The 18,096-nt window shown below is 34.5% G+C and overlaps 1 long non-coding RNA gene across 1 annotated transcript; it reads right to left on the bottom strand.

Moving 5' to 3' along the window:
• Nucleotides 1-5,174: 5,174 nt before the first annotated feature.
• LOC127901438 (uncharacterized) lies at nt 5,175-13,543 on the bottom strand. The gene is made up of 4 exons (XR_008053585.1): nt 13,300-13,543; nt 11,510-11,584; nt 11,324-11,412; nt 5,175-9,632 (listed from the first exon to the last, which is right to left on the bottom strand). It is a non-coding gene; the product is annotated as an uncharacterized LOC127901438 (long non-coding RNA).
• Between the last annotated feature and the right edge of the window lie 4,553 nt (nt 13,544-18,096).

Below are 18,096 nucleotides of genomic sequence, written 5' to 3'. Positions count from 1 at the left end.
CTAACTTCCACTGATCATTTTCACTACTGCGTAATGCTTCACCGAAAGTGTTGGGGATGTCATCATCAATAATTGGAAGTGCATAGGCTACCACCATATCTTTAGTAAACCATCCGGGTTTCTTTATCTCTCTTCTTGGCCTCCTTGTTACTATAAAATCATCATTATCTACATCATCAATTGTTTCTTCATCTTGTGGGACATCAGAAAAAACAACCTCTTCTTCAACTCTAAGTGTCATCTCCATAGTTGAAATCTTCTTTGATGCAGAACTAACTGGTACATATGGAGTTGCATCAAACTCCACCCGCTGCAATACCTCTTTGGTCTTGTTCTCTACCTGCTGAGAACTTGAAGCTTTCATCATTGAAGCTTCATCAAATGTGACATCTCTGCTACACACAAACTTTTTGTCTTCGAAATCCCAAAGCTTGAAGCCCTTTACTCCACCTTTGAATCCCACAAAGATAGTTTTTCTAGCACGAGGATCCAGTTTACCATCTTTGACATGATAATAAGCTGGACACCTGAATACACGAAGGGAATCATAGTCTTGTGCATACTTTCCAGACCACATTTCCATAGGAGTTTTACCTCCAATTGCAGCAGAAGGCAACCGGTTTACTAAGTGACTTGCGTAGCTCACAGCTTCAGCCCAAAACTTTTTATCTAAACTAGCATTAGATAACATACACAGTACCTTCTCCAATAAAGTATGATTCATACGCTCAGCCATACCGTTCTGTTGCGGAGTATGTCTCACTGTGAAATGTCTTTTAATACCCTCGTTCTGGCATACTTACAAGAATGGATCATAAGTATATTCACCCCCATTATCATATCGTAATACTTTGATCTTTCTACCAGTTTGAGTCTCCACCAATTTTTTCCATTTCACGAAAATCTCTAGAACCTCATCATTTGCTCGCATGGTGTACACCCACACACGTCTAGAGAAATTATCAATAAATGTAACAAAATAATGGCTTCCACCAATTTATGCAGTCTTGGTTGGTCCCCATACATCACTATGAACATATTCAAGGATCTCACGAGTATCGTGATTAGCTGTACCAAACTTGACCCTTGTTTTCTTGCCTACTACACAATGCTCACAAAAATTTAATTTACAAGTTTTGGTACCTTTTAAGAGTCCATGCCTCATCAGAGTTTGCAAAGACTTCTCTCCAGCATGTCCCAGTCATACATGTCATAGCTTGGTGGTGTCACTGTGCGCCTCAACAACATTTGCTTCATCGGTTGTACCTCCCTTCAAATAGTACAGATTGTGACGCCGAACCCCTTGCAGAATCACTATAGTCCCATGTGTAAACTTCATTGTGCCATCTTCAATGGTAACCTTGTAGCCTTTAGCTTCCAAAGCACACACAGAAATTAGATTTTTCTTTAAAGTTGGAACAAATCTAACCTCTTTGAGTTCTCTGACCATTCCATCAAATATTTTGAACCGAATTGTTCCTATCCCCATTGTGCGACAAGGTTGATCATTCCCCATCACAACTACACTGGATTCCAGATTACGAAAATCCGTAAACCATTCCTTAATAGGACACAAATGATAGGTTGCTCCAATATCAAGTATCCACTCGCTCGAACTAGCCACGTATGCTGTAGGAGTAATACTTAGTGAATAATCAGAGCCCTCATCTTTCCGTGCCATGTTTACTGCTGCTAGTTTCTTCTCATCTCTCTTTTGAGCCTTTGGACAATCTTTCCTCCAATTACCCTTTTCATGACGAAAGGCACACTCATCTCGAGCTATATTTTTGCTTCTCGATTTGGATCGAGAATTCTTTCCACCACGCTTCTTCTGTTTCTCCATCGCCCAATCTCTGCTCACCAAAGCTTCAGACGATGCTCGTTCAGAATTTTCATCATTATTCCGAATCTCTAAGCTAGTCAATGTTGTGCAAACATCTTTAAAGACTATCACACTCTTCCCATATATCAAAGTAGTCACAAAATGACTATATTTCTCTGGTAGTGAGTGTAACAAAATCATAGCCTTGACTTCATCCTTAATATCTTCATCAAGATTCTTCAAATCAGCAAGTAACTTTTCAAATCTTGAAACATGATCGTGCATTGACACCCCAGGCTTCATTCGAAAGCCATATATTTGGCTCATTGCATGAAGGCGATTTTCAGGACTTTTCACCAGGTACTTCTCCTCCAATGTACGCCACAAAGTCATCGCACACTCCTCATCTTTCACCAAGTATTTCACCTCCTTGGTCAAACAAGATCTGATCTGACCACATGCTTTTTCATTCATACGATCCCAAATTTCTTCATCATACAAGTGTCTTTTATTTTTCAAAACAACATCGAGATCGATTTGAATAAGGGCATCCATAACTTCGCGCCTCCACATGCCAAAGTTGATTTTCCCATCAAACTTTTCAACATCGATCTTCTGGCCTCCTATAACAGGTGCTGAATAGCGATTTGACAAATCTCGCCTCCCACCTGAAGTGTCTCCTGAAATAGTCTCGGTAGATCTCTCCCCAATTCTGGAAGTTTCACATTCTACCATTTTTTCAACGAACTATTTTCACTTGAAAAACAGTCTCTATGATGTTAATTTCGTGTGAATAAATGCACCAGGAAAGTTTCCAGGAAACTAGACAAGAACTCGATCCCAATTAAAAACCAGAATCCTTAGACTCTTATCGCCTTTGTGGACAAAACTTTCATAGACATGCAAAAATACACACTACTTATAATAGACTGTCTTCTAAGTACAAATGGCCGTCTCCATTGTATTCGTGAACAGTACCGTATGTGAACAGTACCGTATACGAGGATAGTACCGTATACGTGAACAGTGCCGTATCCCCCCAAGTACGAACCATCGGCTCTGATACCACTTGTTGTGCGCGGAATGCGGAATCAAGCGCACCAAATAATTACAGAAAAATAAAGGACACAAGAATTTACGTGGTTCGGTAATTAAACCTACATCCACGGAGGCAAGAAAGAATAATTGTTTATTTAACAATTAATAGAGTACAATATTTGAGTAATGAATCTCACTTCCCAGAAACCCAAATATACCCAGTACTCTCACACTCTGCAGGAAAGATAAATTCCCCAGACACACTTCTCTCAAAAGCTTAGAAACTTATAAGGTTAACAATTTTGGGATGCATAAGAATGGAAGAAGTGCCATTTATTTATAGGAAAAATAATGGCACTATTGCACCAACCCCTTTACTATTCCACCTAACCTAAGCCAATAGTCAATGGTGTTCATTTAGCAAATTTAACAAATTTGCCAACTTTTCATTTTTTCTTTAAATGTTTGGTAGCCATTTGAAATTTTGCATGCATTTTTGAATTTCAATGTCACGTGCATGACTTTTCAACAGAAAAGGCTACAAAAAGCTTGCATTTTTTTACTTGAACCTTGAACCCCTTAAAGAAGATGACGATGCTTGAATGGAAATGATGTAAGAAAGAACAAGTTCGTCATACGCCATTCAGGAAGTGGTGCGGCAAGGGCCAAAATATAGAAACCCCAAACTTTTTTTTTTTTTTTGTGAATAGAAATCCCAAGCTTGAAAAGGACATCATCTAACAGGCTTTTCTCTATATATTAATCACAAAAATTAACATATATTCTTTTTGTTTTTGTTTAATTTTGGGATAAATTGATAATCTATTTTTTAAATAATGTCTTAAAAAAGAAATATTATTTTTAGAAGATAATATTATAAAAAAATATTAAAAAAATAACAATAAGAATGTCAATATTTCAACAATGAGGATTTTTTAAACTTTTACCCGTTGATTGCCTCTGTAAGAATATTCAATCGCATGCTATTCATGATATTTTTCCAATATTTTAGATCTAAGACGATCATTGATTCTTGATGAGTGCCTAAGCAGCGTTTGAAACTTAAAAAAAAAAAAAAAAGGTACGTGTCTCAAGAATTTAAAACGACGAAATTCTTAGGGGTATCTTAAACAATCTTTTAAAATGGGTACCATATGTTCTTTGTACAAATATAACGGACTACTAATTTTATTAAGCCCATTAATACACCATAGGGGTGCGAACAATCCATTAAGCACATACACAAGGGCAGAATTATGCAATTTTATTGTTACTAATTAAATGACTGTAAATGATAAGCTAGCTGTTCGTTACTTGTTATGCGTCAAGATTCCAAATTTTTTACAGCTGAACACTGTAAATCTGAATAAATAAAAGGGGGGGGGAGGGGGAGTCTAGGTGATAAACATGGAAAATTAACGTATCAAAAATAATAAGAATTGGTTATGACTTGCGATAGCATGATTTGATTCTTTATTATTAGTATTTGTATACTATATTATGCATTTAATTTGGGTTTCTATGTTAACCAAGGTCAATGCTCTATTTCAACTCCTTTTCGTACCAAAGAAAATTTGGCAAAAATTGAATCCGCTAGTGCCTGGTGCTTGTGGGTTCTTTAAATTAAAGAAGAAAATATTTTATAATTAAGATGAGGACTAGAAAGCAGAAAAGAATTTACGTTAAAAACTCAAGTAACATAGCTGTGCCTGAGAGCGAGGATTATGACTCTAGCTACTGCGATCCTGACTAGTGACTACACAAGGTCAAGGCCAAGGCCATCAAGGGAGATCACGCAAAAATATCAGTGTGATTGAACTCATAATGCAGTGATGATGAAAATTGTGTTGTTGTGAAGAGAAGACGCAGGTTCAGTCACCGGGGCAAACCAGCCCTCCTCACTACAGCTGCCCTATTAGTAAGGGCTTTAATTTGGATGCTTTAATTTGAAAATGGGATTTGTGAAAAGGTTTTCTAGAAATCCAGTAGAAGTTTGCAAATGTTAGAAGGTCTTTTGGAAGTTCCTAATCCCCCATGCCCTCCTTCTTTCAGCATTGCAGTCACCGGAAGATGAAGCTACCAGCGAGTCAATTTCAATGTTACCTATTAGGGATTGTTACTTATATTTATCACATTCAAATACCTATGTAAACTGTAATTTGTTCTATTGTTATTTAGAGTGAAACAGAAAGTTTCTTTCTTTCACCCTCTTCCATTTGATTCTTACAATGTGCTGCTCTCATTTAATCAAGAGAGAGGGTATCCACACAGGAAATATTCGGGAATTTTTCCTTTATTCGACATCTATTTTCACTTTAACAACAAATCATCCTCTTATAGTCAATAGCTAACAATTTTTTTTTTTTGATACAATGGAGCCTAGTAAAAATTAGGACAAAACAGAGCAGGGAATAGTATTCCCATACATATCATTACATAACTAATATCCAATACCCTCTGGTGGGTTATCAAAATCATGAAAACCGAGAGGTAAAGATCCTGCCAACTTGGTCATGAAATCAGCAACAAAATTAGCTTCCCGATATATATGCTTTATTGTAATTTGCCAATCTCTATTCATCAACTCCTTGATGGCATTGATAAGTGAAATATGTGCATTAGGCTCTGTTCTTGTGGAAGAGATAAGTTGAAAGATACATTGGCTGTCCACCTCTGCCACCAAGTACTGGATACCTCGATCCCACGCAAGATGAAGTCAAACCTTGAAACAAACCCCATAATTCAGCAGAAGTCACCGAACAGAGACCAATGTTCATGCCAAATCCAAACTGCCACTTGCCAGAGCAGTCCCTCACCAATCCTCCAGCACTTGCCAAACCATTTTTTAATCGAGAACCATCTGTATTCAATTTGAAAAAGGATTCCGAGGGAGCTTGCCAGCCAATTTCTTTGATGATTTTACTGGTTCGAACAACATTAAGACCTGCTCTTGCAATATGGACATCATGAACCCACGATCTAATTTCCGTGACCATCTGAGTGCAGCAAGGGGCATTGTGTGTGAAGATAAATTGGTTGCGCCAGAACCAAATTTTCTAAACAGCAACACCAAATAAGCAGGCCCATTCATCCACAACCTTATTGATACCAGCCTTGCCCAAGTTGAAGCATAACTAGTCACGGAGATCAAGAGAAAAAAAGGATTGCTTGAGCATATCTGGAACCAAATGATTCCAAATTCTTTTTGCACAACACAATCATGAAGAGCATGGATTACATCTTCTTTTTCCTGTCCACAATATTCACAGTCCATAGAAATTTGGATGTGCCGCTTAAATAGCTCCTATTTTGTTTTAATTCTTCTGTGCATTACCAACCACAAGAAAATGTGAATCCTCTGGGGTCCTTTTCAATGCCAAATCAATTTCCATATATAGGCATCATTATTGGAGATTGGATTATTAAGGGAGGTATAAGCTGACTTAGATGTGAACTTGCCTGATTTTGAGTGAGCCCAAAAAGGTTGATCCTCGTTGTTGTCATCCGAATGTGGTTTGATTGCTGCAATCTGGAGAAGAATCTAATTGGGAAAAAAATGACCAAACATGCTCCAATTCCAATTTCCCTAAATATCCATAAAATCCGCCACACATTTATTCTTCAATTCATTCGGTAGTTGAGTTATAGTATGATTAGCAATGAGAAGCTCTTCCGAAACCCAACTTTGATGCCAAAAATTTACCTTATTCCCTTTTCCAATCGACCATCTCGTGCCCTGCAACACATACTCCCATATTCTACTTATGCCTTTCCAGAGATAAGAGCTGCGTTTATTCTCAAGCTTGTAGGGAATAAAATCTGAATCAAGACCATATTTTGATCTCAAAACCCGAATCCAGTGACTGTGAGTAGAGGTTAGCACATTCCATCCAATTTTCATGAGGAGAGCATTGTTCATGTTTGTAAGATTTTTAAAACCTAGACCACCTTCAGCTTTTGGAGAACAGATCATTTCCCAATTAATCAAACTGAGTTTACGGCTTCCATTCTTGCTCCCCCAAATAAATCTTCGAGAAATCCGATCAATTTAATCCAAAATTCCATGAGGGATCCTTGTTGTTTGAATGGCAAAAATGGGGATCACCTGAATTACTGATTGAGTTAGAGTAATTCTCCGAGCAAGGGAGAGATGCATTGCATTCCATCCAGACAATTTTTTATCAACATTATCCATAATTTCTTGATAAGTGGCTTTTGTTACTCTGTTGTGAAGTAAAGGCATTCCAAGATATTTGCCAAGATTATCTGTAGCGGCAAATCCCAATAAATCACTGATTTTCCTTGCCTTTTCTCCAGTAACATTCTTTGAGAAATAAACCTGAGTCTTTTGTTTGCTAATCAACTCTCTCGAACAACTACAAAAAATATTCAGCACATTATTGATTACATGGGATTGGTTGCAAGAAGCCTCGGCTAGAAGAAGTAGGTCGTCCGCAAAAAAGAGGTGAGTAAGAGGAACACCATTTCTCGAGAGACATATAGGACACCAACTTCCATTTCTTACTGCCAAATTAATTGCATGACTAAGGCGCTCGATACATAGGAAAAAAATATAAGGAGAAAGAGGGTCACCCTGTCGGATTCCCCTAGACATAGTGAATTCTTCAATGATCTCCCCTTCCCATAAAATTTACATTCTAGCCGTAGTAATGCACTCCATTGTAATCCAAATAAACTCTTTAGGCAGCCCAACATCCTTAAGAGTATCATGAATGAAGTCCTACCTAAGCCGATCATAAGCTTTCCCAAGGTCTACTTTGATAGCCATCTGCCCGATTTTTCCTCTTTTGTTTCTCATGGTGTGGATAATTTCTTGCGCCATTACAATATTCGCTGTAATTTGCCTTCCAGGAACAAAGCTTGTCTAGGTTGGTCCGATTAACTCCGGTAGAATTCCCCTTAACCTATTTGCCAAAATTTTTGTAACAGTTTTATACATCACTGGACATAGGCTAATGGGACGGAACATCCTCAAGTTGGTGGGGTTGTTTGTTTTTGGGATAAGGACAATAAGGGTCTTATTAAGCTCTGAATGAAGGGGATTGCCTTTAAAAATATTGCTCACAAGTTCACAAACTGATGAGCCCACCACATCCCATTGCGACTGGTAAAAGAGAGCATGAAGGCCATTAATTTCAGGAGCTTTTAGAGGGTTCATTCCGAAAACTGTAGCTTTAATTTCCTCGTTAAGAACAGTTCTGCTAAGATCAGCTAAACTATACTCATCAATTCTTGGAAAAGCATTAGCAATTGGGAAATTAAAACTCGCTTCATCATTACAAGAAAAAAGTTTAGAGAAAAAATCAATGGCATGGGACTTGATCTCTTCTTTTTTATAAATCCACGTACCCTCGCTGCTCTGGATTGCATCCACTCGGTTTCTCCTTCTTCTCGTTATTATTTTTTTTGTGAAAAAAAGCAGTGTTTCTATCCCCACATGAAATCCATTCTCTCCTTGACTTTTGGTACCACAATAACTCCTCATGGGATAGTATGGTTTCAAGTTCCATCTTCAAATTGGACTCAAGCTCAAGAAGCCAGTTTGAATCAAATTTCTCCAGAGCATGTTGAATACCATTTAATCTTGCCAATAAACGCCTTTTCCTTTTAAAAATATTCCCAAAATTCTATTTATTCCACACACTAACTTTATCCACAAAGTCATGAGCAGCCCGAATATATCCCTTAGAGTTGCACCATTCCTTAGCCACTAAAGATTGGAAAGATTGGTCCGTCAACCAAGTTGCCAAGAAACGAAAAGGCCTAACAACATTCATTTTCTTCAAACTACGGCCAAATCTGACAAGAATCGGACGGTGGTCAGAATGAATTTTTGGAAGATGTAAAACTGAGGTTTCCATAAAAGACACATTCCACTGGTCATTGCATATGGCTCGGTCTAATCTTTTAAAGAAAGATCCCCTCGACCAAGTGAAACAAGGCCCTTTAAAATGTAGATCCATAAGCTGATTATCATGAACCCATTTGTTAAACAGTCTACAAACACCGTTGCCTTTTTTTTAACCTCCTTTTTTTCTCTGAAACATGTAGGATTGAGTTGAAGTCTCCACCTAGTAGCCATGGTCCTGTAACTGAATTAGCTACCAGGTCAAGATTGCTCCATAGCTCCCTCCTCAAATTTGGGTTAGGGCTAGCATAAACAGCAGTGACCCACGACCAATTACCTGAAAAATCTGTGACTTTAAAATGAATGTACTGCTTGTGATTAAAAACAAACTCCATCCTAAATTCTTCTTTCCATAAAATCCAAATACCCCCTGCAAAACCTTCAACTTCCACTCGATGCGATGACTCAAAACCACTACGTTTAATAAAGTTATCAGCTTTAACTCCACTGATTTTAGGTTCCAAAATCGCAACAATATCAAGGTTATAAATTTTATTCATTATGATAAAAGCTCTTCTAAAGCCCGGTGAAGCCACCCCTTGGCAATTCCAAAAAAGGATAGATAAATTCATTAAAATAAAGAGAATAATAGGAGGAAACCGTTCAAACCGAACTTCATTATGATTCCATGTTGTCCTCATCTTCCAAAGAGGTTCCGCTATCATCAGATTCTGAGTCACTTCCCTTACCTTCACCCTTAAAGCTCTCATCATCCGGGTCATCTTCATCATTGGCATCCATTACCAAATCCTCATCCGGGGGTTTGTCTCGATTTTCAATAAGTATATTAGGATCAGCAAGCTCTAAATTTGGTAAAGATGGAACTAAACTGACCTCCTTACACTACAAGAAAAATAAGATTTTATTACGAAGAATATTAGTCACTAAAAATAATAAATTAGTCACTTTATATTTTTTATCACAAAAAATGAATTGTCACACGTTAGTCGTAAAAAGACCGTCTTAAAAGGTTCTAGCGACCAAAATTATTTTCATCACTTTAAGAACATGATTCTATGACAAACATAATTGTCTTAAAATTAAGTTAAAATTGTCACGAATAGTGTCTAAAATGGTCAAATTAGAGATTCAAAAATGCAATCAATGACACTTCATATCGGTCATAATATGTGGTTTATAGTGACTATAATATTTGTCTTAAGAGTTTGTAAACATAGTCGCAACAATTACTAAAATCGTCATTTTAGAGGTTTGACGATACAATTAGCAACGCTATTTTTTTGTTGTTGAAGTTTACATATCGCGACATTTCATAATCATCCCAAGTAGTTTTCATTTGTGACAATTTTTGCTAAAGCAATTAGTAATTAATTTAGTGTCAACTTTATTTTAATGACAATTTATTTTACTATTACATGACTAGTTAAATTGTATCAAAACATTTTAAGTGACTATTATCTATTGTCATTAAATGTAAGCATTCGCAACTATAATATTTAGTCAAAAAAATTAACATGTTGTGACATATTCTTTCGTTGCAAAATATATGTAATATAGTCTAACATTATTTTTAATTACAATGCACTTTATTGTTTTATGACTATTTATATGGTATCAAAAAAGTTTAAATGACTACTTTCAATCGTCATTAAAAGAAAGCATTCACGACGACATATTTTAGTTATATAAATTGATATATAGTGACCAAAAAAATTTGATTCAGAAAATATTATTCCATGACATCTAATTTCCTTACAAATGACGAGCAATATAGTCTCACATTATTTTTAACCACAATACATTTTACTATTTAACAACTATTTATATTGTATTCTAAAAGTTAAAGTGACTATTTTAAATTGTCATTTAAAAGAAAACATTCATGACGACACATTTTAGTCACATAAATTGATATTTATTGACCAAAAAATTTTGATTCAAAAAATATTATTTCATGACTATTAATTTCGTTTCAAATGATAAATAATATAGTCTCACATTGTTTTTAATCACAATATATTTTACTATTTGACGATTATTTATATCGTATCCGAAGAGTTAAAGTGACTACTCTAAATTGTCATTAAAAGAAAGCATTCACAATGACATATTGTAGTCACATAAATTGATATTTAATGACGAAAAAATTTGGATACAAAAGAGATTATTCCATGACAATTATCTTCGTTTCAAATAACAAGCAATATTGTCTCACATTGTTTTTAAGGACGATGTAATTTACTAGACAAGCTAGTGTGATTATTAAAAATAGGTGTAGTCATTAACAATCAAACCAACAACAATGAGAATAACATAAGAAAGACTTCGAAATATTTATTCACAATCCGAAGGATTCAAACACAAAGCATGACATTGAAATCCAAACAAATTTGGTTCTTGGCAAATAAATGTAAATATAAAAGTCATAAATCATTATCAATGACCTAAAAGTAAAATTTCATAGTAGATGTATTTGCAAAGGTCTTATTGGGATTGAAAAACAAATAATGCAGGATCAACTGAAGGTGTAAGTGAAAATGATGATTGCTCTTTCATGAATTTTATGAAATTACCTGTAGTCTGTTATCTTGCTCCTCAATCGTCTTTACCATCTCTTAATTTTGTTGGGACAATGCTACATTGGATGTTAACTTTGAAGGACCTATCATTTTCTTCACAAAATTAGATTTCTTCCCCAAAATAATTTCACAAATTTGATTATCAGTTAATGGTTCAACTTATTCCAAAAAGAATTTTACCTCTTTTAGTAGCATTTTGAGATTCGTGGCATTGAGCATTGTGTTTCCAGTCATGATAAAGTCTCAATACAACTACTGCAGTGGCTCATATGGGAAAACAGAACACTCTTTTAGAATACTAGCAAGATAAGCTAGGAATGGAATCTTCTCATCAACAACCAAATCATCTTTAAAAGATAAATCCAAAGAACTACCGATCTCATGGAAGCCATTTTTCAGAAACTCAAAAACTTTCTTAACCTATCCAAAAGATAAATCATGCTTTAATAGATGGATCTCCTCCGAGCCCAAAAAATTTCTTAACATTTGACTGGTCTTCATCTTTTCTGTTTTTCCCCCTCTCTCAGTGGATGAAATACTAATAATTTAAAGACGTATACAATCATATGTAAGAATTTTTTCATTACTCTGATGAAGAAAATAACAAGTCTATACTTATTATATTATTTATTAAAACAAATAGCACATATATGTAATTACTTCACTGTCAATTTTCCTTATTAAGATAAAAGTGCCAATGACTCAGAATTTCATATATAGATAGTACGCTTCAGCTAAATGTAATGAAAGTCCATATATGACAGTGATTTGGCATCCATCTTTTATAATTTGCCTTTAGCAACTAAACTAAATCCTACAAACTACATATATCAAAATGTACCAGATATCGAGACTGCTACTGCTAATCCACAATGGCATTTGAACATTATAGACCAAGTTTTCAACCTTAGATTGAAGAAAATGCAATGACAAGCTTCTATTTGTCCTTCCGATTGTAATAGTTTCAAGTTCGAATATTTCCATTGACTACATCAAATAAGAAAATAAGACAAAATAATAGGGCATTTAACATTCCAATTGAAAACAAATCAAAAGAGCGAAAAATAATATTACATGAAGCAACAAGCAGGAGACTAGCATCAAGTTCATTCACAAGGCAGAGTTTGGATATTCCTTTGTTAGGAAAGTCGTGATTAACAAAACTGTTGAGAAGGGTAGCTTCCTCATAATTCCATATCTTGCGATTAAACAAATACTGAACAGCTAATGCATTTGAGAGAGATGAAATTATAAGAGACCAGAGGACCCATCTCACTACATCTAATAAACAACAAAATCAAAATTTATTGAACCATCTCATAGCAAAAAAAACCCCATGAGTGGCCGAATTTGTACCCAATTCTACACTCTACTATGAAGCTTATGAAGCCGAAATTACTTCAACATATATCAGCTCATAAGTTGGCAATCATAGTCAAAGATGTCAAGCATCCTCACAAATCAAGAAGCTAATAAAAACCAGGTTGCACTACATTAACATATATCAGTTCTTTGATATAAAGCTATTGAATGTTATACACTTCTAATCCCAAGTCATGAAACATAAAACAAAAGTTCACTTCACACGCTCATAAAGATAGACTGCTAGAAAAATGGAGAATAAGCATCGGATATGAGTCAATAAACTATTAAGCTAATTAATGCACGGGAAGGACACTAGCATAATAATAAAAAAAAAACCCATTCACGTTCTAAAAAAACAACTCATTCAAATTCTAATTCAATATATCAACAAACCCATTCGCATTCTAGTTAATAAAAAAAAACACTAGCCACGGAGCAACTTCTCCAACACATTCAACAAACCTATTTTCATTTTAATCCACAAACAACACCAGCAACAGAGCAGATCCTTTGACAAACTAATAAACCCATTTTCATTTTTCAATAACAAAATAATGCCCAATCATCGATTTCTAACATGCAAAGAGTTTTTTTCAAAGACTAACCTTGCACGCAATTGAGTGACAGTCGCCTCTAACGCCGACAGCAAGCGACACTCACTTGATGCCATCACCCTTGATTCATCACATGTTCTTTATTATCGGATTCTCCGAGCTAAAGTTGCAGGATTGCGGTTGATTTCTTTATCTTCAAAGCATTTAGAGATGGAGTATGTGCGTGTTTTGGTTAGATGAAGAACACTTGTTTTTGTGATGGGTAGCTTCGATAAAGGAAAAGAAACACCATTAAATCCACTAGATTCATTATGTAGCAATAAATGCTTTGGATAATAACTTGTAACTTTAGTTTTTTTTTTAATTTAAAGTTTTTGGAATAGAATTGGGTTATTGCCAATTTACCCTCATCCATTAACAATACATGAAATAATAGGGGATGAAAGTGGAGATATTGTGATACTTTCATCAAATTGGAGATAAGACAAATCTCAGGGGGAAAAATGAAAATTATCCTAAGTAACAGTAGTATGTGCGTGTTTTGTCTTGCTATGACAGTACTAAGGATTAAGGAAGACAAGTTACTATTTCTTACCTTTGTTTAATACCGATTATTATTATTTGGTGAGACCAATTAATTGTTTATACAAACTTAAAAATTAATTTTGTCTAACCTTTTAATTACATTTTATTATAAGTATAATATGTGTAAACTACATCAGGAAATAAATTAATTACTCGGTCATAAAAATACAATGTTATTTAAGACAAAGCTTTTAGTTACTATTTTTAGTTTTGTGACTATAATGACTACATTTACGACTAAAAAAATAAAGTCTTAAAATTATAAGAAATCATAATAGCTTTAGAGACTAATATTATGTGTCATTGATGGTTTACCTAAATTTACACTTGTTTTTTAGTTACAAAATATTTTTGTCACCCATAATTATATTTCGTGACCATTTATTTTGTCATGAAGGATAAAATATTGTCTTAAAATGTTCAATTTTTTAAGGAGATTTTTGTGTAAAAAAAAAAATTTATTTTTTCCGACTACAATAATATTCGTCACAAGAACATTGAATCAGATACCAAATAGTGTGTCCAAGAAAAGAAATAATTTGGTCACAAAAATACAATTTTATTCAAGACAAAACCTTTAGCTACTACTTTTACTTTTGTCACGGTAATTACTCATCCAAGACCAAAAAATGACATCTTAAAATTATAAGAAGTAAAAATAGCTTTAGAGACTAATATATATGTCACGGATAGTTTGGTTAAATTTGTACTTAACTTTTAGTTACGAAATAGTGTCATCGCCTATACTAATATTTTGCAACCATTTTTTTTTGTCATAAATGATGAAATATTGTCCCAAAATGTTTCGAATTTGGAGGGAAATTTTTGTGCTAAAATAATATGTTTTTCAGTGACTAAAAAAATATTGTCACAAAAAGGTTGAATCGGATACCAAATATTGTGTTCCAAAATAAATTTATTGGTCACAAAATATAATACAAGTCAAGACAAAATTATTAGATACGATTTCATAAATTTGTCACAATAAATATGATTTCGTGACCAAATTTCAAAGCGTTGAAAAAAATATCATCTTAAAAAATTAAATTTCTTGTGGTGTTAGAATTTGAATGAAAATCTTTTCGAGAAACAAATTTTATTGCCGTGTGTTTTACGGGGTCCAAGCTAGTGGGAACAATGGTAGGGATAGGTAGGTTGGTTGAGGTTACAGGGATTTTTGACTGTGAACATGACACTGTTTCTGCATGCATGTGAGTTGGTGAGGTAACAAGGTTCTCTTTCAAACATGGGTGTTTGGCTTTTTTGTCACTTAAACTTTGCATAGCTGGAGAGTTGACATTTGTATGGCTATTTGTGGTAGTAGGCTTCTTGGGATTCTTTTTGGTTTTTATTTTAAAATGGAAAGCTGGTTGATCCTTCTCGGTTATGGGCCCATTGTAGCCTTTAGGGTGGGAAAAAATTCTATCCTCATCATTATCCTTTTCGAGCACTTCAAACCGTGATCCCCTTTCAAATTTGGCATCTCGATGACGAGTGGAAAAATTATTATAGCCTCCACCATTGTTGACTCTTCCCCTTCCTTTTCGGCTGACAATCATCCAAGGCCCAAATGAAGGGTTTGCCGGAGTTATTGTAGAGGACGACGGTTGATCACCACCACCACTACTGTGACCGTTCCCATCCTTATTATTTTCTGAGTTCTCTGTTTGTCTTGTCATTGTGTTGAGCTGATGACAGTTTTCATTCCTATTACCATAAATCCCACAATTAAAACAAATAACATGTAAATTCTCATATTCCACCTTTTGCATTTTGCCATCGAGAAAAAACTGTGAACAAAGAGGTTTCTTAAGGGAAACCTCAACCGCAATACGTGCAAACTTCCCTCTTGTTATTGATTCGATATTGTAATCAATTCGAATCACTTTTCCAACGACATTCCCGAGCATGCAATGAACCCTTTTATGATAATAGTGTAGAGACATTCCCGGTAATCGGATCCAAGCAACAATGTTTTCAATATCTTCACTGGAACCATCGAAGTGAGGGTTCCATTGTTGCACTGTGAGATAATGACCGAGAATGGTCCAAGGACCTTGTGTTAGAGCATAATGGGCGTCTCCTTCTGTTTTTAACTTAACCAGGAAGAAATCATTCTCCATGTCAATAACAGAGAAACCTTGGGTCGTTTTCCAAACCTCATTTAACTTGTTGCAGAGTGCCCGATAGCCAAGAGTTCTCCGGAGAAGTTTGACAACAACCGTGTTTCTCCATGGTTTCACCAGTTGTTCTTGGATCTTTTCTGAGAAGGAAATGGATGGGATGCTTCCCTTTTCACTAATAACGACGTCTTCAGGATCAAATTCCAATTCTTCTTCTCTACCCAAAATCTCCTCTTCCCCATCATTCTGATCTTCCATTAGCTTATCTTTAAAAGATAGCGGAAGTGGATTCTCATCTTCATTCCCGTGACTCCTAAATCTTGCCTTTTTAGTTGAACGTTCCTCCGCCAGTGGTAGTGGCAGCTCCTTACTTAGGTTATCGCTATTCATCACAAGAAACTTTTTTTTTAGTGTCTCCAATTTATCCTATGAGATTGTCTCAATAGCTAACAATTTTATTTGCGTTATTAGTGGATAAAGTCCCTGCACAATAATTTCAAATTTCCCTTAACAAGTCAAAGGAGGATGCTAATAGCCAAATGCACAAACTCCTTTACTAGAGAATACAGAATGTGGACACGCTTATATCAACAGATAAAAATCGTGCATGGCCAAGGGTCATAGATTCGATTTAAACTCAAGAACATGCCATGTTAATCATTTAATGGAAATCATTCTCTTTCTTCTGATCCAATTAATGAAAGATTAGTCAAAGTCAAACGTCTTTGATGGACTATTTCAACAATTTGGAGTTCATTTTAATTCATCAGCGAATCATGTTAAACGAATGCTAAGATAATTACCCTTATCACATTATTAAACAAAACACTAAGATAATCATGGAAATCATTCTCTTTCTTCTGATTCAATTAATGAATATTAGTTAAAAACATACGTCTTTAAAGTACTATTTCAGCAACCATTTTAATTAATCACCGAATCATGCAAAGCTAATGCTAAGATAATTTGATAAAGAAAACAGTAATTACAGAATTCCAAACAGACATAGCTGAGCTGGCAATTTTGTAACTAACTTTGGCGCAGTTGGCTGCCACATCAGCTGTTCTTGCAACTATATTTTAACCACACTCACATATGACAGGTTCTTAGTGAAACTTTGCAACGTTATTATTAGGATTTTGGTTCGACGGAAGCTAGATTTAAACTCTCTTTCTCAACCCATTTTCACTTTTCAGTAAACTCACCAATATAGGCGGCTCTTTCTCTAGGCAACTTAGGCGGTTACCTAGAGCCCCACTACAGATGAAGGCCCTTAATGTTATTCCTAAATTATAGTTATTATTTATTTATTTATATTAATTATTATTTTATAATTATATTTTCCATAAACAAACTAATAAATCCTTACAAAGTTACCTTTTAACATTATAATTAAGAATTTTAATCCCATTTATTTCCTCCATATATTTCATCTAAAACTCTATAAAGGCCACATATTTTTTTTAAATTATTATCCATTAATATCTTTTTCCAATAGAAAAAAATACATGAAACTTTCATTACTTTGGTGAAAAAACTACTTTCTCTACCCTACTTTTCACTTTAGAAAAAAAATCAATTATTTTACTATTCATTGATCACTGCTACTCAAAGACTCAATACAACAAAATAAAGTTCTCAAATTTCTAGGTTCTATCTTTCCATTCTCTTATTAATTAATTATGTTACTCAGTTGTTTTTGTTTCTTTTTAAAAATTATTATTGTGTTCTTAATTTGTTTTCTTGTAATTATCTAGCATAATTGTTTGCTTAATTACTCTTGTTTCACTAGAAAAAAAAAAGTCTACTAAAAAATATGCATTAGGATACTAAAAACTTCAAAAACAAGAGAAGAATAGAAAAGTTAGTTTAATCTAAAAAAGAAGCCATTGATAAAAGCTTATTTAAGATCAAATATATCATATGAAAGATTAAATAGGTTAACTATATTGTCTATTGAGAAAGATATGTTAGGAAAATTAGAATATAAAAATTTGATTAATAATTATGCATCTCAAAAGCTAGAGAAACTAATTTTAAATAAATAAATTTTAATAAAATTGATACATACATTTTCCCTCAAAGTTTTTGGAATGCCTAATTAAAACAATTTGCCTAGGGCCTAAAATATGATTGAGCC

Source organism: Citrus sinensis, chromosome 3 (assembly GCF_022201045.2).
Source record: "Citrus sinensis cultivar Valencia sweet orange chromosome 3, DVS_A1.0, whole genome shotgun sequence".
NCBI lineage: Eukaryota > Viridiplantae > Streptophyta > Magnoliopsida > Sapindales > Rutaceae > Citrus > Citrus sinensis.
This window is presented reverse-complemented; position numbering and strand designations above follow the sequence as displayed.